At 43.7% G+C, this 19994-nt stretch overlaps 5 non-coding genes and 17 pseudogenes across 5 annotated transcripts; all 22 read left to right on the forward strand.

The window, feature by feature from the left end:
- Window positions 1–3219: 3219 nt before the first annotated feature.
- Window positions 3220–3338, forward strand: LOC136726788 (uncharacterized; annotated as a pseudogene).
- A 221-nt stretch (window positions 3339–3559) lies between these two features.
- On the forward strand, window positions 3560–3678 carry LOC136727083 (uncharacterized; annotated as a pseudogene).
- Window positions 3679–3893: 215 nt separating this feature from the next.
- On the forward strand, window positions 3894–4012 carry LOC136726608 (uncharacterized; annotated as a pseudogene).
- Window positions 4013–4233: 221 nt separating this feature from the next.
- On the forward strand, window positions 4234–4352 carry LOC136727028 (5S ribosomal RNA). Its single transcript, XR_010808395.1, has one exon. It is a non-coding gene; the product is annotated as a 5S ribosomal RNA (ribosomal RNA).
- A 220-nt stretch (window positions 4353–4572) lies between these two features.
- LOC136727131 (uncharacterized) lies at window positions 4573–4690 on the forward strand (annotated as a pseudogene).
- Window positions 4691–4906: 216 nt separating this feature from the next.
- Window positions 4907–5025, forward strand: LOC136727365 (uncharacterized; annotated as a pseudogene).
- Window positions 5026–5574: 549 nt separating this feature from the next.
- LOC136726739 (uncharacterized) lies at window positions 5575–5693 on the forward strand (annotated as a pseudogene).
- Window positions 5694–5913: 220 nt separating this feature from the next.
- On the forward strand, window positions 5914–6031 carry LOC136726970 (5S ribosomal RNA). The gene has a single exon (XR_010808342.1). It is a non-coding gene; the product is annotated as a 5S ribosomal RNA (ribosomal RNA).
- Window positions 6032–6247: 216 nt separating this feature from the next.
- On the forward strand, window positions 6248–6366 carry LOC136726821 (uncharacterized; annotated as a pseudogene).
- A 220-nt stretch (window positions 6367–6586) lies between these two features.
- Window positions 6587–6705, forward strand: LOC136726903 (5S ribosomal RNA). The gene has a single exon (XR_010808281.1). It is a non-coding gene; the product is annotated as a 5S ribosomal RNA (ribosomal RNA).
- Window positions 6706–6915: 210 nt separating this feature from the next.
- LOC136726481 (uncharacterized) lies at window positions 6916–7034 on the forward strand (annotated as a pseudogene).
- A 221-nt stretch (window positions 7035–7255) lies between these two features.
- Window positions 7256–7374, forward strand: LOC136726712 (uncharacterized; annotated as a pseudogene).
- A 555-nt stretch (window positions 7375–7929) lies between these two features.
- Window positions 7930–8047, forward strand: LOC136727273 (uncharacterized; annotated as a pseudogene).
- Window positions 8048–8262: 215 nt separating this feature from the next.
- On the forward strand, window positions 8263–8381 carry LOC136726631 (uncharacterized; annotated as a pseudogene).
- Window positions 8382–8600: 219 nt separating this feature from the next.
- Window positions 8601–8719, forward strand: LOC136726860 (5S ribosomal RNA). Its single transcript, XR_010808242.1, has one exon. It is a non-coding gene; the product is annotated as a 5S ribosomal RNA (ribosomal RNA).
- A 210-nt stretch (window positions 8720–8929) lies between these two features.
- Window positions 8930–9048, forward strand: LOC136727182 (uncharacterized; annotated as a pseudogene).
- A 215-nt stretch (window positions 9049–9263) lies between these two features.
- On the forward strand, window positions 9264–9382 carry LOC136726685 (uncharacterized; annotated as a pseudogene).
- A 228-nt stretch (window positions 9383–9610) lies between these two features.
- Window positions 9611–9729, forward strand: LOC136726622 (uncharacterized; annotated as a pseudogene).
- A 223-nt stretch (window positions 9730–9952) lies between these two features.
- On the forward strand, window positions 9953–10071 carry LOC136726725 (uncharacterized; annotated as a pseudogene).
- A 216-nt stretch (window positions 10072–10287) lies between these two features.
- LOC136726536 (uncharacterized) lies at window positions 10288–10406 on the forward strand (annotated as a pseudogene).
- A 214-nt stretch (window positions 10407–10620) lies between these two features.
- On the forward strand, window positions 10621–10739 carry LOC136726847 (uncharacterized; annotated as a pseudogene).
- Window positions 10740–17233: 6494 nt separating this feature from the next.
- On the forward strand, window positions 17234–17348 carry LOC136726885 (U5 spliceosomal RNA). Its single transcript, XR_010808265.1, has one exon. It is a non-coding gene; the product is annotated as a U5 spliceosomal RNA (small nuclear RNA).
- Window positions 17349–19994: the final 2646 nt, after the last annotated feature.

The following is a 19994-nucleotide window of genomic DNA, read 5'->3' on the forward strand; positions in this document are numbered from 1 at the left end:
ACAGGTGATGTGGCTGGATGTCTCAGTGGTGTGCCAGGTGGACGTTGGGGAGGAGGGCACATCTTCGGGACACTTCTGCGTTGATGGCCTGGATGATGTGCAGGGGCACGTCTGTGCGGGGCAGCAGTGTGGAGATGGAAATTTTGGCAGTTGGGAATTCCTCTGTGGCTTTCGTTGCTACCTGTCTCAGGGCTGAGGCCACATCGCCCCTGCGGGCACTCAGGTCGTTAGTGCCGGTGTGGATGAGGATGTGTTTGACTTGGCAAAGCCTCCTCTTGGAGAGCAGCTCCAGGGCTCTCTGTGCTGTGGAGCACCAAAGCTTTTTCACTTTTCGCCCAGGGAAGAGGCGCCTCTCAACCAGGAACTTCCCATTGGATTCGCTCAGAATGACCACCTCTGCGTTGACCTGCCACTCCGGGTTTGCGTCGGGAGTGGTGGGGGCAGCGGGTGTGTTTTGGGGGAGTGGCGTTTCAGGGGGTTGTGTATTAGTGGCAGGTCTGGTGATAGTGGGTGTGTCAGGAGTGGTGGGGAGTGTGGGTGGATCAGTGGGTGCGTCAGGGGTTGGAGGTGTTGTGGGGTCAGTGCAGTGCAGTCTCTGTGCTCCAGTGATGTGTAGCTCCTCTCTTAGCTCCTCCAGCTGGCTCTGCAGGCTCCTTAGCTGGCTGTGCTGGGGTGTCCTGGTCAGCTCCTCCCTCGCTCTGCGCAGCTCCGTCCTCAGGGTTTGGCTCTGCTCCTCCAGGTCTCTCACTGCTGCTCTCAGCTCATGGATCTCAGCCTTGTGCTGCATCTTTAGTCTGTGCATCTCATCCCGGAGCTGATCGCACAAGGAGGTCTGGGCCAGGGTGCTCAAGGTCTGCTCCCTGAACTCCGCAAACTCCAGCTCCAGCACTGATAGGCATTCCTTTAGTGTTTTAATGTTGCTGGAGAGTTTTGGGGAGACAGGGGGGCAGTCTGTGGGAGATGGGGCACTGTCTGGCTCCGTGTGGCTGGGGGCAGACTGCAGGGTGGCCGGCTCTGGCTCTTGTTTCTCTACCTCAGTCTGCTGCTTTGAGGTGTGGAAGCCGAGAGCTAATTGGTCCAGGCTGCTCTCGCTGCCCTGCACCATGATGGTCCCGTTGTGGTATACATTAAAAGTGAGCATCACACTGTCTGTGTCTTTCTCTACCAGCACTGAGATCTGCCTGCCTCTGCTAATGCCCCTCTTGTTGTTATTGGGGTATGTCTGGCACAGGGTTTTGTGAAAGGCGGTGTAGAACAGTAGATTGTTCTTGACCCTGTTTTCTCCTTTACCGGTGTAGTCTAGGATGAGGGTCTCAGGAGATGCTCTCATCACAGCTTGTTTGTAGTCCTTCTTAGCCTGTGCAGAGCGAATGTCTTCAGGGTATCGGATTTCAAAAGGCAGCTCTGCAGTCAGACTGCTGTTCGATAGATTTCTATCAGTCTCAGTGGCAGTTGGGCTCTCTCCTACTGTCACTCTATTCAAATCGGAGCTCTGCATTTTCATTGGCTGAGTCAACTACTGAGAATGCTTATTTATTTTATTAATACATATTTTTTTGTTTAATTATTTGTCTCTTACCTCCAATTCTTGTCTTCAGCTTTTCTTTTCTGACTTTTCTTCCTGAACTGTCTCTCTGCTTTCTTCTTTTTGTGTTTCTCTTAAAATTATTATTTTTTGAATACTTTTTCTTCTGAATTTCTATTCCATGTCTTCTGTGTATGTTTATAGTGCTATATATTCATTTGTAAATCACAAATTAAATCCGCTTATGTATAAAAACAAATGTTTTTTAGGAGCTCATATTCCTCTCTCTCTCTCTCTCTCTCTCTCAATTCATTTCATTTGTATTGTCAAAGCAATTGGACATACATACACATACATACATATACACTCACCTAAAGGATTATTAGGAACACCTGTTCAATTTCTCATTAATGCAATTATCTAATCAACCAATCACATGGCAGTTGCTTCAATGCATTTAGGGGTGTGGTCCTGGTCAAGACAATCTCCTGAACTCCAAACTGAATGTCTGAATGGGAATGAAAGGTGATTTAAGCAATTTTGAGCGTGGCATGGTTGTTGGTGCCAGACGGGCCGGTCTGAGTATTTCACAATCTGCTCAGTTACTGGGATTTTCACGCACAACCATTTCTAGGGTTTACAAAGAATGGTGTGAAAAGGGAAAAACATCCAGTATGCGGCAGTCCTGTGGGCGAAAATGCCTTGTTGATGCTAGAGCTCAGAGGAGAATGGGCCGACTCGATTCAAGCTGATAGAAGAGCAACTTTGACTGAAGTAACCACTCGCTACAACCGAGGTATGCAGCAAAGCATTTGTGATGCCACAACACGTACAACCTTGAGGCGGATGGGCTACAACAGCAGAAGACCCCACTGGGTACCACTCATCTCCACCACAAATAGGAAAAAGAGGTGAGACATTCAGATGGTAGAGTCAGAATTTGGCGTAAACAGAATGAGAACATGGATCCATCATGTCTTGTTACCACTGTGCAGGCTGGTGGTGGTGGTGTAATGGTGTGGGGGATGTCTTCTTGGCACACTTTAGGCCCCTTAGTGCCAATTGGGCATCGTTTAAATGCTACGGCCTACCTGAGCATTGTTTCTGACCATGTCCATCCCTTTTTGACCACCATGTACCCATCCTCTGATGGCTACTTCCAGCAGGATAATGCACCATGTCACAAAGGTCGAATCATTTCAAATTGGTTTCTTGAACATGACAATGAGTTCACTGTACTAAACTGGCCCCCACAGTCACCAGATCTCAACCCAATAGAGCATCTTTGGGATGTGGTGGAACGGGAGCTTCGTGCCCTGGATGTGCATCCCGCGAATCTCCATCAACTGCAAGATACTATCCTATCAATATGGGCCAACATTTCTAAAGAATGCTTTCAGCACCTTGTTGAATCAATGCCACGTAGAATTAAAGCAGTTCTGAAGGCGAAAGGGGGTCAAACACAGTATTAGTATGGTGTTCCTAATAATCCTTTAGGTGAGTTCATCGTAGCTCTTAATACTCTCTTTCAGTCTGCAGGAGATATAATTGAAGAATTGTACATGTACCCGGCTACTTTCAACACCCTTTGCTGCACTGATATTTTTCCATCCATTTTTCTTTCTTTTTTTTTTGCTGGAAGTTCCGTCAATACCCGCCAACCTTTAAGAGACATCATGCAGCCAGGCCTCTCGGCTTGCGGACACAAAGTCCTGAACGCGCCCGATCTCGTCAGATCTCGGAAACTAAACGGGGCAGGGCCTGGTCAGTACTTCGATGGGAGATCTCCTGGAAATACCAGGTGCTGCCAGCTTTTTACGTCTCCTGGGGAACTTCATCGTAGCTCTTAATACTCTCTTTCTGTCTGGAGAAGACATAATTGAAGAATTGTACACGTACCCGGCTACTTTCAACACCCTTTCCTGCACTGATATTTTTCCCTCCATTTTTCTATTTTTTTTTTTTTTTTTTTTTGCTGGAAATTCCGTCAATACCCGCCAGCCTTTAAGAGACATCATGCAGCCAGACATCTCGGCTTGCGGCCACACCGTCCTGAACGCGCCCGATCTCGTCAGATCTCGGAAGCTAAACGGGGCAGGACCTGGTCAGTACTTGAATGTGAGACCTCCTGGAAATACCTGGTGCTGCAAGCTTTTACGTCTCCTGGGTAACTTTATCGTAGCTCTTAATACTCTCTATCTGTCTGGAGGAGATATAATTGAAGGATTGTACACGTACCCGGCTACCTTCAACACGCTTTGCTGCACTGATATTTTTCCCTCCATTTTTCTTTTTTCTTTTGTTTTTTGCTGGAAGTTCCATCAATACCCTCCAGCCTTTAAGAGACATCATGCAGCCAGGCCTCTTGGCTTGAGGCCACACCGTCCTGAAGACGCAAGATCTCGTCAGATCTCGGAAGAAAAACTGGGCAGGGCCTGGTCAGTAATTGGATGGGTGACCTCCTGGAAATACCAGGTGCTGCAAGCCTTTTACATCTCCTGGGTAACTTCAGCGTAGCTCTTAATACTCTCATTCAGTCTGGAGGAGATATAATTGAAGAATTGTACATGTACCCGGCTACTTTCAACACCCTGTCCTGCACTGATATTTTTCCCTCCATTTTTCTATTTATTTATTTTTTATTTTTTGCTGGAAGTTCCGTCAATACCCGCCAGCCTTTAAGAGACATCATGAAGCCAGGCCTCTTGGCTTGCGGCCACAACGTCCTGAACATGCCCGATCTCGTCAGATCTCGGAAGCTAAACGGGGCAGGGCCTGGTCAGTACTTGGATGGGAGACCTCCTGGAAATACCTGGTGCTGCAAGCTTTTTACGTCTCCTGGGAAACTTCATCGTAGCTCTTAATACTCTCTATCTGTCTGGAGGAGATATAATTGAAGTATTGTACACGTACCCGGCTACTTTCAACAGCCTTTGCTGCACTGATATTTTTCCCTCCATTTTCCATTTTTTTTTTTTTTTTTTTTTACTGGAAGTTCCGTCAATACCCGCCAGCCTTTAAGAGACATCATGCAGCCAGGCCTCTTGGCTTGCGGCCACACCGTCCTGAACGCGCCCGATCTCGTCAGATCTTGGAAGCTAACAGGGCAGGGCCTGGTCAGTACGTGGATGGGTGACCTCCTGGAAATACCAGGTGCTGCAAGCTTTTTACGTCTCCTGGGTAACTTCATCATAGCTCTTAATACTCTCTTTCAGTCTGTAGGAGATATTATTGAAGAATTGTACACGTACCCGGCTACTTTCAAAACCCTTTGCTGCACTGATATTTTTCCCTCCATTTTTCTTTTTTCTTTTTTTTTTTGCTGGAAGTTCCGTCAATACCCGCCAGCCTTAAAGAGACATCATGCAGCCAGGCCTCTTGGCTTGCGGCCATACCGTCCTGAACGCGCATGATATCGTCAGATCTCGGAAGCTAAACGGGGCAGGACCTGGTCAGTACTTGGATGGGAGACCTCTTAGAAATACCAGGTGCTGCAAGCTTTTTACGTCTCCTGGGTAACTTCATCGTAGCTCTTAATACTCTCTTTCTGTCTCCATGAGATATAATTGAAGAATTAAACACGTACCCGGCTACTTTCAACACCCTTTCCTGCACTGATATTTTTCCCTCCATTTTCCTTTTTTTTTGTTTTTTTTTGCTGGAAGTTCCGTCAATACCCGCCAGCCTTTAAGAGACATCATGCAGCCAGCCCTCTTGGCTTGCGGCCACATTGTCCTGAACGCGCCTGATCTAGTTAGATCTCGGAAACTGAGTGGGGCAGGGCCTGGTCAGTACTTGAATGTGAGACCTCCTGGAAATACCTGGTGCTGCAAGCTTTTTACGTCTGCTGGGTAAGTTTATCGTAGCTCTTAATACTCTCTTTCTGTATGGAGGAGATATAATTGAAGTATTGTACACGTACCCGGCTACTTTCAACACCCATTGCTGCACTGATATTTTTCCCTCCATTTTTCTTTTTTTTTTTTTTTGCTGGAAGTTCCGTCAATACCCGCCAACCATTAAGACACATCATGCAGCCAGGCCTCTCGGCTTGCGGCCACACCGCCCTGAACACCCCCAATCTCGTCAGACCTCGGAAGCTGAACGGGGCAGGGCTTGTTCAGTACTTGCATGGGAGACCTGCTGGAAATAAAAGGTGCTGCAAGCTTTTTACGTCTCCTGGGAAACTTCATCGTAGCTCTTAATACTCTCTATCTGTCTGGAGGAGATATAATTGAAGTATTGTACACGTACCCGGCTACTTTCAACAGCCTTTGCTGCACTGATATTTTTCCCTCCATTTTCCATTTTTTTTTTTTTTTTTTTTTGCTGGAAGTTCCGTCAATACCCGCCAGCCTTTAAGAGACATCATGCAGCCAGGCCTCTTGGCTTGCGGCCACACCGTCCTGAACGCGCCCGATCTCATCAGATCTCGGAAGCTAATGGGGCAGGGCCTGGTCAGTACTTGGATGGGTGACCTCCTGGAAATACCTGGTGCTGCAAGCTTTTTACGTCTCCTGGGTAACTTCATCATAGCTCTTAATACTCTCTTTCAGTCTGTAGGAGATATTATTGAAAAATTGTACACGTACCCGGCTGCTTTCAAAACCCTTTGCTGCACTGATATTTTTCCCTCCATTTTTCTTTTTTCTTTTTTTTTTTGCTGGAAATTCCGTCAATACCCGCCAGCCTTTAAGAGACATCATGCAGCCGGACCTCTCGGCTTTCGGCCACACCGTCCTGAATGCGCATGATATCGTCAGATCTCGGAAGCTAAACGGGGCAGGACCTGGTCAGTACTTGAATGTGAGACCTCCTGGAAATACCAGGTGCTGCAAGCTTTTACGTCTCCTGGGTAACTTTATCGTAGCTCTTAATACTCTCTTTCAGTCTGCAGGAGATATAATTGAAGAATTGTACACCTACCCGGCTACTTTCAACACTCTTTCCAGCACTGATATTTTTCCCTCCATTTTTCTATTTTTTTTTTTTTTTTTTTTTGCTGGAAGTTCCGTCAATACCCGCCAACCTTTAAGAGACATCATGCAGCCAGGCCTTTCGGCTTGTGGCCACACCGTCCTGAACGCGCCCGATCTCGTCAGATCTCGGAAGCTAAACGGGGCAGGGCCTGGTCAGTACTTGGATGGGAGACCTCCTAGAAATACCAGGTGCTGCAAGCTTTTTACGTCTCCTGGGTAACTTCATCGTAGCTCTTAATACTCTCTTTCTGTCTCCAGGAGATATAATTGAAGAATTGTACACGTACCCGGCTACTTTCAACACCCTTTGCTGCACTGGTATATTTCCCTCTATTTTTCTTTTTTTTTTTTGCTGGCAGTTCCGTCAATACCCGCCAGCCTTTAAGAGACATCATGCAGCCAGGCATCTTGGCTTGCGGCCACACCATCCTGAACGCGCCCGATCTCGTCAGATCTCGGAAGCTAAACGGGGCAGGACCTGGTCAGTACATGAATGTGAGACCTCCTGGAAATACCTAGTGCTGCAAGCTTTTACGTCTCCTGGGTAACTTTATCGTAGCTCCTAATACTCTCTCTCTGTCTGGAGGAGATATAATTGAAGTATTGTACACGTATCCAGCTACTGTCAACACCCTTTGCTGCACTGATATTTTTCCCTCCATTTTTCTTTTTTTTTTTTTTTTTTTTTTTTGCTGGAAATTCCGTCAATACCCGCCAGCCTTTAAGAGACATCATGCAGCCAGACATCTCGGCTTGCGGCCACACCGTCCTGAACGCGCCCGATCTCGTCAGATCTCGGAAGCTAAACGGGGCAGGACCTGGTCATTTCTTGAATGTGAGACCTCCTGGAAATACCTAGTGCTGCAAGCTTTTACGTCTCCTGGGTAACTTTATCGTAGCTCTTAATACTCTCTATCTGTCTGGATGAGATATAATTGAAGAATTGTACACGTACCCGGCTACCTTCAACACGCTTTGCTGCACTGATATTTATCCCTCCATTTTTCTTTTTTCTTTTGTTTTTTGCAGGAAGTTCCATCAATACCCTCCAGCCTTTAAGAGACATCATGCAGCCAGGCCTCTTGGCTTGAGGCCACACCGTCCTGAAGACGCAAGATCTCGTCAGATCTCGGAAGAAAAACTAAGCAGGTCCTGGTCAGTAATTGGATGGGTGACCTCAAGGAAATACCAGGTGCTGAAAGCTTTTTACATCTCCTAGGTAACTTCAGCGTAGCTCTTAATACTCTCATTCAGTCTGGAGGAGATATAATTGAAGTATTGTACACGTACCCGGCTACTTTCAACAGCCTTTGCTGCACTGATATTTTTCCCTCCATTTTCCATTTTTTTTTTTTTTTTTTTTTTGCTGGAAGTTCCGTCAATACCCGCCAGCCTTTAAGAGACATCATGCAGCCAGGCCTCTTGGCTTGCTGCCACACCGTCCTGAACGAGCCCGATCTCATCAGACCTCGGAAGCTAACTGGGCAGGGCCTGGTCAGTACTTGGATGGGTGACCTCCTGGAAATACCAGGTGCTGCAAGCTTTTTACGTCTCCTGGGTAACTTCATCATAGCTCTTAATACTCTCTTTCAGTATGTAGGAGATATTATTGAAGAATTGTACACGTACCCGGCTACTTTCAATACCCTTTGCTACACTGATATTTTTCCCTCCATTTTTCTTTTTTCTTTTTTTTTTGCTGGAAGTTCCGTCAATACCCGCCAGTCTTAAAGAGACATCATGCAGCCGGGCCTCTCGGCTTTCGGCCACACCGTCCTGAATGCGCATGATATCGTCAGATCTCGGAAGCTAAACGGAGCAGGGCCTGGTCAGTACTTGGATGGGTGACCTCCTGGAAATACCAGGTGCTGCAAGCTTTTACGTCTCCTGGGTAACTTTATCGTAGCTCTTAATACTCTCTTTCAGTCTGCAGGAGATATAATTGAAGAATTGTACACGTACCCGGCTACTTTCAACACCCTTTCCTGCACTGATATTTTTCCCTCCATTTTTCTATTTTTTTTTTTTTTTTTTTTGCTGGAAGTTCCGTCAATACCCGCCAACCTTTAAGAGACATCATGCAGCCAGCCCTTTCGGCTTGTGGCCACACCGCCCTGAATGCGCCCGATCTCGTCAGATCTCGGAAGCTAAACGGGGCAGGGCCTGGTCAGTACTTGGATGGGAGACCTCCTAGAAATACCAGGTGCTGCAAGCTTTTTACGTCTGCTGGGTAACTTCATCGTAGCTCTTAATACTCTCTTTCTGTCTCCAGGAGATATAATTGAAGAATTGTACACGTACCCGGCTACTTTCAACACCCTTTGCTGCACTGGTATATTTCCCTCTATTTTTCTTTTTTTTTTTTGCTGGCAGTTCCGTCAATACCCGCCAGCCTTTAAGATACATCATGCAGCCAGGCCTCTTGGTTTGCGGCCACACCGTCTTGAACGCGCCCGATCTCAACAGATCTTGGAAGCTAAACGGGGCAAGGCCTGGTCAGTACTTGGATGGGTGACCTCCTGGAAATACCAGGTGCTGCAAGCTTTTTACGTCTCCTGGGTAACTTCATTGTAGCTCTTAATACTCTCATTCAGTCTGGAGGAGATATAATTGAAGAATTGTACACGTACCCGGCTACTTTCAACATCCTTTGTTGCACTGATATTTTTCCCTCCATTTTTCTTTTTTCTTTTTTATTTTGCTGGAAGTTCCGTCAATACCCTCCAGCCTTTAAGAGACATCATGCAGCCAGGCCTCTTGCTTGCGACCACACCGTCCTGAGCGCGACCGATCTCATCAGATCTTGGAAGCTAAATGGGGCAAGGCCTGGTCAGTACTTGGATGGGTGACCTCCTGGAAATACCTAGTGCTGCAAGCTTTTACGTCTCCTGGGTAACTTTATCGTAGCTCTTAATACTCTCTATCTGTCTGGAGGAGATATAATTGAAGTATTGTACACGTACCCAGCTACTGTCAACACCCTTTGCTGCACTGATATTTTTCCATCCATTTTTCTTTTTTTTTTTTTTTTTTTTTTTTTTTTTTTGCTGGAAGTTCCGTCAATACCCGCCAACCTTTAAGAGACATCATGCAGCCAGGCCTCTTGGCTTGCGGCCACACCGTCCTAAACGCCCCCAATCTCGTCAGATCTCGGATGCTAAACGGGGCAGGGCCTGGTCAGTACTTGGATTGTTGACCTCCTGGAAATACCAGGTGCTGCAAGCTTTTTACGTCTCCTGGGTAACTTCATCGTAGCTCTTAATACTCTCTTTCAGTCTGGAGGAGATATAATTGAAGAATTGTACACGTACCCGGCTACTTTCAACACCCTTTGCTGCACTGATATTTTTGCCTCCGTTTTTCTTTTTTTTTTTTTTTTTTTTTTTTTGCTAGAAGTTCCGTCAATACCCGCCAGCCTTTAAGAGACATCATGCAGCCAGGCCTCTCGGCTTGCGGCCACACCGTCCTAAACGCCCCCAATCTCGTCAGATCTCGGAAACTAAACGGGGCAGGACCTGGTCAGTACTTGGATGGGAGAACTCCTGGAAGTACCAGGTGCTGCAAGCTGTTTACGTCACCTGGGGAACTTCGTCGTAGCTTTTAATACTCTCTTTCTGTCTGGAGGAGATTTAATTGAAGAATTGTACACGTACCCGGCTACTTTCAATACCCTTTACTGCACAGATATTTTTCCCTCCATTTTTCTTTTTTCATTTTTTTTTTGCTGGAAGTTCTGTCAATACCCTCCAGCCATTAAGAGACATCATGCAGCCAGGCCTCTTGGCTTTCGGCCACACCGTCCTGAACGCGCCCGATCTCGTCAGACCTTGGAAACTAAACGGGCCAGGGCCTGGTTAGTACTTGGATGGGTGACCTCCTGGAAATACCAGGTGATGCAAGCTTTTTACGTATCCTGTGTAACTTCATCGTAGCTCTTAATACTCTCTTTCAGTCTGGAGGAGATATAATTGAAGAATTGTACACGTACCCGGCTACTTTCAACACCATTTGCTGCACTGATATTTTTCCCTCCGTTTTTCTTTTTTTTTTTTTTTTGCTGGAAGTTCCATCAATACCCTCCAGCCTTTAAGAGACATCATACAGCCAGGCCTCTTGCCATGCAACCACACCGTCCTGAACGCGCCCCATCTCGTCAGATCTCGGAAGCTAAACGGGGCAGGGCCTGGTCATTACTTGAATGTGGGACCTCCTGGAAATACCTGGTGCTGCAAGCTTTTTACGTCTCCTGGGTAACTTTATCGTAGCTCTTAACACTCTCTTTCTGTCTGGAGGAGATATAATTGAAGTATTGTACACTTTGTCTTAGGGACAGTCTGGCTAGCAGTGACTGAGTGGTTGACAGACGACAAGCAACGGAATGTACGTGCTCTGTGATGTCATAGCAGTCAGCTGAGAGAGGCTCGTGATGTCATCGCTGAGCTGTCTGTCTGTCTGTCTGTCTCTCTCTCTCTCTTTCTCTCTCTCTCTCTCTCTCTCTCTCTCTTCCTCTCAATTCAATTCATTTGTATTGTCAAAGCAATTGGACATACATACATACATATATATATATATATATATATATATACATACATACATCCATCCATACATGCTAGAAAGTCATTACTATGTTATCTTAAAGGCTAACTAAGCAGAACATATATCATTATAGAACAGAGTTCATAGGTCAACACATGGTTTTAGGGAACAGGCACGTAGGTCATACCGTTTGACATTGTCTCCAAGGTTCTCATCGTAAATAACAAACAGAAATCAAACTATCTTCTGGGCTGACCTTCTAGCTTGACCGTATCTTTCTTAAGTATACAAGAGAGAAAAACAGGTGTAAGAAAATAATTTCTAATTTTCCTTCTACACATATATACATACATACATACATATGTAGCGTTATGTTGGGTGTATTTGGATAAGAGCATTTGGGCTCTGAGCTGAAGCACTGATCTAAAGAAGACCTCTCCCCCCCCAAAGTTATCAGATTTCCTTAGCTCATCAGCTTGGAACTGGTTTGCATCAAAGTGACAGTTTTGGGGAGGATGGCACCGAGAAGAGGCCAAATAGTTTGGAATTCTGCTATGAGATGTCTGGAGAAAGGGGCCTGTAGGTGATAAAAACTCTTTGAAGTGGATGAGAGCCGAAATCCCGACATAGAGCTACGAACCCAGGCCAACCGGCATTTCCAAAAGATGGCATGGATTGACATCAGTCATAAATAAAGCCTCCCTCCAATAGGACACTGGGGGCTGAAACTGAAATCCAATCTCAAGAACTCAGGGACCAATCACCTACTGATCTGACAGACTATAAGGAACAGCGGACAGTCTTTCTCTCTCTCTCTCTCTCACCTGAACCAGAAACTCGCTGCCACAGCTCAACCTGTAGCTCTGTTGCCAGAACCGGAATCAGAAACCAACCAAGTCTTTGCCGGCAACAGAAGAGTTAAACTGGGAGAAGGAGATTGAGCCGTACGAAGAATTCTTTTAAAGGACTTTATTAAATAAATAACTTCACAGACCCACCTGATCAGTGGAGTTTTACAGCTGGACAATTGACTAAGTCGACTGAATACGAAAGTGTCAGTCACTTAAATAGCTATTTGAGTCTTAAGAAACTTGACCCTTGGAACAAACAGGGCCCTGCTTTCCTCAAAGACTTCGTCTTCAAGTAACTACGGTGGAACCATGCTTACAAAGAAGATTTTGTGCACAACCTTGGAGCCTTCAAACCAATGGAAAATCTGTTTGGAAAAGACTCTACATTCGCGAAACCCCAACTTCCAGGTGCATCGACTGAGTGGAAGTTCTTGGACAAAGCCGAACCGGACTGCCTTTGTTCCAAACCACACGGACCTCGTGCCGTGTGCTGTTATCTGAGCCCGAAGCCAGACAGGCCTCTCTGCGACGAAGTTCACATAAGTTTAACAGTTTGGAGTTTGTGATTCATGACATTTGAGAAATCAATTAGAAATGTTAATCTGTGATTCATAACTCTAGAATGTGTAATATCATTTAGTTTTCTTAAATATAAATGTGAGTTGCATTAAACTGTTTTGTTGATAATTTTAGAAATAAAATCTGTCAACGCCGAGAAATATCTTCTCATTCCTGTTTAACTGTTTAGTCTGAAATTGACACAAGTTAATAGACATTAGATTATTGGTGGCCCTGCCTATCCTTAATCATTGAATAATAATCAGTTAAGGGAAATTGTGGTAACAAATAGGATCTTTCTCGGCACCTAAACGTAAATGAGACTGATATATATATAACGAGAAGTTACCTGACATAAATACTAACCTGCGTAGTTATTTAATGTCTGACTAATAATACTAACGAGAGACTCACCTTCGTCTTACTAACCGGTATTGTAGTCAATGTGTTTATAACCTTTTTTGTTTAACGATTTGTTAAACGGAATGTACGTGCTCTGTGATGTCATAGCAGTAAGCTGAGAGAGGCTCGTCATGTCATCGCTGAGCTGGCTGGCTGGCTCTCTGTGTGTGTGTGTGTGTGTGTGTGTGTGTCTCTGTCTGTCTGTCTGTCTGTCTCTCTCTCTCTCTCTTACTCTCTCTCTCTCCCTCTCAATTCAATTCATTTGTATTGTCAAAGCAATTGGACATGCATACATACATACATACATATATATGGAAAATAAACAATATGTGTACATCTCTTTCTGCATTAGTGGTGCCCTCACAGATGTGCAAGTTACATGACAGACAGACAGACAGACACACACACACACTTTCACACACAGACAGACAGACACAGACACACACAGAAACACACACACATACTTTGACAGACAGACAGACAGACACACGCATATTATGGGTCTTTGTTGGGTAGTGAAATGGGTAGCATCAGTCGCAGTGTGGGTAATGTCAGGGAGCCAATCATAGTCCCCGTTATTTGCATATCGCAAAGCATTCTGGGAAAAGCAACTAAACACGTTTAGTCATGTATTTGTCCATAGTTTACACATGAGATGAAAGAGACAGTATGACGTATTGAGCACCTGGGATTCCTCATGTGTATGTGAGGGGCAGAGGAACCGGATCCCAAGTGTGCGTCCCAGGTGCTATAGGTTTCAAAGCATGCAGGGGAATAGGCACCCCACCCTGACACTTATAGAAGACTGGATAGGGAGATATAAATAGCAATGGGGAGACTCTTGTACTTGGTGTGGCTCTATCCATATAGTGGGGCCAGCAGGTGCAGCAATAGAAGCTCAGCCTGGGGAGACTGGATTTAGCATTTCCTCTCCATTTTGATAACTATCCATAATCATTTCTGCAAAATACTTCTATGATACCTATGTATGTTTTTTACTTGTACTATATTATACTATCAAGTATAAGTGTACACATACAATGTGACCTGTTACATTAATACAGAGGCCACGGAAGGCCAGATCACTAATAGCCACTGTCCCCTGATATTACACTTTTTTACAATCACTTTGGCACTCATTTCAGAACCTTGATGTCATTTTTCAAAACTCTAGACACTAAACTCACACCCGATGATCAAAATGCACATTTTTCAAAACTCTAACACTTTTTTACAATTGCTTGGATACAATACACATCAACCTCAGATCATTTGTTCATTGAACTAAAATGACACAACTTAACATCAAAGTATTACCATTTCAAAATGCAATTCACACATTACATCTGAGATCACTGTCTATTCATTTCATTACAAAGATCTAACTATCAATTGATACAGCTGCTCAAAATGATAAGTGACTGTTGCATTATTCTTAATGCATAATTTTATGGAAACTGACAAACAATATTCCATGTTTCGATCATGAAAGTTTCAGGATAATGAGATCCATTGACATCAATAAACGAGGAGCATGAACCAGTTGGACTACATTATCTATGGATGTAATATTTCATCATCATTCATCATCATGTAGCACTTTTCCACACCATGTTTGCAGTGTGGAAGGAAAGTTAGAATTTTTTTCTCTAATACCTGTTTTTCTCTCTTGTATACTTAAGAAAGATAAGGTCAAGCTAGAAGGTCAGGCCAGAAGGTAGTTTGATTTCTGTTTGTTATTTACGATGAGAATCTTGGAGACAATGTCAAACAGTATGATTGAAGTGCCTGCTCCCTAATCCATGTGTTGATCTATGAACTCTGTCCTATAATGATATAAATTCTGCTTAGCTAACTTTTAAGATAACATAGTAATGACTTTCTGATTATAACCAGCTCTTTGATTTTTGTGTATAAAAGCTCTGACTGTTAAAATGAAGGCAGAGCGACTTTGGGATCTACTTGAGTCACTGTTCCTCTCCACGCTGCGTGTATTAAAGGCATTGCAACTAACGCTCCAACCTGGTTGAAGATGATTGTTCTTCCACATCAGATTTGACATTACTGTATGTATGCAGGCCCTTGTAATTGCTTTTCCAATACTGCCAACTGGTTATTGATGATTGATTTCACATTGTGGTACGAGTATCGAGTGAAATGAGTGCTATCCACCCCAGCAACACAGTGATAACATGGAGCCGGCAAGTCATCCAGGTCACAATAGAGGTCAAGCAGTGGGAGGAGGAAGACGTGGTGGTCAAAGGAATGGAAGGGGACATGCACCCCTTCTGAGAGGTGGTCGTGGGCCTCGTCATAGAGGAGGGCTTAGGCCTCACCAGAGAGGCAGCCATGGGCCTCATTTGAGAGGTGTTGGGGGAACGTGGTAGAGGACAAGGCCACGGACCAGACAGCGGCAGCAACAGCAAATAGTGTCCAGTGAAATCCGAGAAATAGTTGTAGAGCATGTTGTAAATCATGGCATGACCATGACTGAGGCAGCTACAATGATTCAATCAAACCTCAGAATCAACTCAGGATCAACTGTGGCCTCAATCATCAGAAATTTCCGTACTGAGAAGCGGCAAGTCTTCAGCATGCACTAAACATTAGGCTACTCTCAACTGTCAAATGACTGTATACTGCATACCAATGTGTAGCACAGAGTACAGTGTGCCTTTTGAAAGAAATGCAGACAGAGTGAAGCAGCTGATGACTGAGTATGTTCAGGTATGTTCAGTTTCAAGATGCCTCTTGTGAAAAATGGTTGTGAGAACCTGAACCTGAACACAGGGCTGATGGAAATTCAGAAGTACAGTAATCAATCCTTTGTTTTACACTAAGCCAGGTGAGGAACACTGCAGTTGACATTTTACTGTAGTTTTGTTCTTTTTTGTAGCTAATTATTGTTGCATGGCTTCAAAGAAACCTATGGTGTGATTTGATTGTATTGCATCAATATATTTCAGATTTTGTTCAATGATTCCACTGTGTCTGTAGTATTCTCTCTACTAGTCCTTTTACAGTGATGTATTTATGTGTAGTACCATAATGAAACATGTATCACATATTTTGTACTACAATATTTAATGATTGTACGAACAACTACACAGTGAAACTATCGGTATCTTCTGTGTGGGTGATCTAAATAAATGTTACTATGGTATTTCATGATAAATGAATTATTTGAACCAACAAGTCTGCAAGTGCAAGGTTTCTTTAAAGATATGAATGCACAATGCAATGTTTTGAACATTGGACAGCCTGTGTTACAAGTGATGACCGTTTTGAGTTTTGTGTCTAGAGTTTTGAAAAATGACATCAAGGTTCTGAAATTAGTGACAAAGTGATTGTAAAAAACTGTATATTCATCCTATTTAATGTGCTCTTTTAAAATGTACTTTTCTTTTTTATGTTGCCATTTCTGTTCTACCAATGTTTCAGTTGTTAGCCAAAGATTGACAGAGTACATCTCATACACACAGGCCAGACAGCAAGGATTTCTTTTTGAAATTCAATTACAAATGCTGCATGAACTCATCAATACGATTAGAGCTCCTGAAAGCAATATAACTAACTCACTCTACAGCATCTCATTAGCAGTGAAAAGAAACCAAGAAAGTTGGGACAGTCGACTGTTTACCACTATGTAACATCACCTTTTCTTTTAATAACACTTATTAAGCACTTGGGCACTGAAGACACCACTTGGTTAAGTTTAGCAAGTGGGATTTCCCCCCATTCATCCATTATGCATTTCCTCAGCTGCGCAACTGCACAGGGCCTTCGTTGTCTTAATTTGCACTTCATAGTGCGCCACACATTCTCAATTCGGAGACAGGTCAGGACTGCAGGCAGGCCATGCTAGCACCCGCACTCTCTGCCTACGCAACCATGCGCTTGTAATCTGGGCAGAATGTGGTTTGGCGTTATCCTGCTGAAAAATGCAGGGATGTCCCTGGAAAAGACGATGTCTGGATGGCAGCATATGTTGCTCCAAAATGTGTACATCTCTTTCTGCAAAAATGGTGCCCTCACAGATGTGCGAGTTACATGACAGACAGACACTCATACACACTGTCACACCCACACACACACACACACTTTCACAGACAGACACACGCACACACACTCACTTTCACACAGAGACAGACACACAAACACAGAGACAGACACACACACACTCACTTTCACACAGAGACACACAAACACATACACTCACACAGACACACACACACATACATACATACATACATACATATATAAGGAAAAGAAACAATACATTTAAAAATCACAAAAAGATGTAATAAAGTACAGAAAATCTAAATGTAATAAAATGTGATCTTTAATACACACAAATATGTATGGCTGGTCGGATGCGTCTTGGACTCGGGTTCCTCTTCATTACGTATAATGCTTTTGCCTTTTGCTATAGCTTTCCGTGGAGGGGATCGTGGGTGAGTTTGTACCATTCTTGGGAGGCTCTGCCTTGTTGGGGCGGAGCTGTGATCCAGGTGAACAGCAGATCGGACATAGGTGGGCATGTGGGCGGAGGAGGAAGGCCGGTCAAGCAAATAAGCTTGCTAAGGTACGCAGCAGCAGCAAGCAGCCCCACCATCCAGTCAGCCAGCCAGTCTGGCTGGCAGTGACTGAGTGGTTGACAGACGGCAAGCAACGGAATGTACGTGCTCTGTGATGTCATAGGAGTCACCTGAGAGAGATGTTTGTGATGTCATCGCTGAGCTGGCTGGCTCTGTGTGTCTTGCTGGCTGTGTGTGTGTGTGTGAGAGAGAGAGAGACTTTTTGACTTTTATCAGACTTCATTGCCTGTTTGCAACACGCAATAATTCATACAAAAGAAAATAAATAAATAAATAAAAAATAGTGTTCCCCTTTGTTTGTCTCCCCCCAACAAGCATTAACTCCGCCACTGATCTGTACACTTTTAAAGAAAGCAACCCAATACACACAACAAAACAACCATCAAATACTAAACCCTATAAATGAATTACATAATAAAAACCAACTCCCCGTCATACAATTCACAAAGAGCATCATTAATACACCAGACCTGTTCAAAACTCTCCAAATCATTCATCAGCCTGTAATAGTTAAACTCTAGTCTGACTCTGCACTTGACCAGCATGGCAAACACTCTCACTGCATCCTCACTGCCCTCCCCACACACTCTGTTCTTCCTAGTCTTATAGACGGCCATTTTAGCCTGGCCCAGCAAGAAGTTTACCAGCTGGTCCACATGTTTGGTCTTTCTGGTGTATCGCGCCCCTAAAATAAAAACCTTTGTGTTAAAAATCAGGTTAAGATCAGTAAAAAGACGAGTTAAAAGACTAAAAATGGGTGACAACCGAGAGCAAGTGCTGAAACAGTGAAACACGGTCTCTCTCTGAGCACAGAATGGGCAGGCGTCGGACACAGCAGGGTTAAGAACAGTAATAAAAGAATTGACAGCAATAATGGTGTGTAACACCCTCCACTGCAGATTGCCAGCTCTCTTATTGAGGGGGGCTTGTACAGGCTTCTCCAGGCGGGCGCAGTGTCTTCCCCCAGCCCCAGCCTGTAAAGTAATTTTAGGAATCACAAAGAAACAGTTGAAAGTGCTAAATAAGTATTTTGATGCACCATATTAATTTAGGAAATTTACATGTTGTTTTTCATCAGCTTCTGTATCTGATGGCTCCACATCACTGGCTGGATTGACAGCAACGACACTCTAAAAAAAGAAGTGTTAAGTTTGAGCATTCAGGACTTGTTTTGAAGATCCTGAATATCACTGGTCCACAATTTATCTGTGAAACTATGGGTTAATCTCCATATACAAAATACTTTTCACACACACTTTAAATTTACAACTAAATTTACATGTTGATGTCTTTCGTCAGCTTCTGTATTTGATGGCTCAATATAACTGGTTGCATTAACAGCAACGGCACACTACAAGAAAATAACATTATATTTAAACATTCAGGACTGGTTTAGCATCACCTCGAATATCCCTAGCCCTTGAGGTCGATTGTTATTGTGGTCTTCAAGACCAGTGCTTCTCAACCTTAGTCCTGGAGGAGGCCCACTGTCTGCTGATTTTCATTACAACAACATTGTAGGTTATATCAGTGACTGTGGTCCTAAAGTACCCCTATGCCTGCTGTTTTTTTTCCAGTTGAGCTCTTAATTACCTAATTGGCTTAACTGAAGCCATTTAACCCTTTTCCCAGGTCTTTGGTTGTTGATGAGTTACAAAGAGCTGGATTGTGGCCCGCCATGACTGGAAGTGAAGAACACTCACTCTAGGCCTTTAACTTAATGTTCATATGTAGGGGCCTATCCATCTGATTTGTTTTTGCACATTTATTAACAGAAAAATTGATGGTACGTGAAATCATCTGAGCTGAAAAATATAATGTTCCACCAATAATAAAGTAAATGTATTAATTAAAATTATAGAGATAATAGAATGTTCACAGATTATTAGTTCAGAAAATAAAATATTTTTTTATATCTTAAATAGAATTAACACTCAAATCAGTTGTAGGGTAAACAAGGTCTATTTTTTGGATTGATTTTATAATTATACATGTATGGCTGCATGAAGCTTACCTGAGAATCTGATATTTTAGTAACTTTGTTGCTTCTTGTTGGGTAGTCCACGTTTGCCGCCGTTCTTTTTCTGTAAATGTAAATCAAAAGGCAATAATTACATACTGTAATTAAAATACAAAAAGTATAAACATTGTATTATTATTTTTGTATCCTGTTTCACCATCTCGATGCTGTTCTTTTTGGAATTGCATATCTAGGTTTACATAAATACTGTTTATAAGATTGTAAACTCATCATCCAAATTTCTTCATTTGCCAAACTTTATGTAGTGCGCTTGCAGTTTCAGAAGAAGAAAAAAAACTGTAACAGATGGGATATGTAGTACTTTATACTCGAGTGGTCTATGCGATTACACCCTGTTGGTGTTATTAAGAACGCCAAGTACCAGAATGCAGAGCGGGACTGTTTTTTGTGCCGTGACTTGTCGGGGGAAAAAGGCGCAGAAAAAACGGACGAGAAGGTGAAGGTAGTATGGCGGTGATGCACGCGTTGGTGAAGTGGGAAAGCGGGGTCGACAAAGACTCTTAC

This window comes from Amia ocellicauda, unplaced genomic scaffold (assembly GCF_036373705.1).
Source record: "Amia ocellicauda isolate fAmiCal2 unplaced genomic scaffold, fAmiCal2.hap1 HAP1_SCAFFOLD_26, whole genome shotgun sequence".
In the NCBI taxonomy this organism is placed as follows: domain Eukaryota; kingdom Metazoa; phylum Chordata; class Actinopteri; order Amiiformes; family Amiidae; genus Amia; species Amia ocellicauda.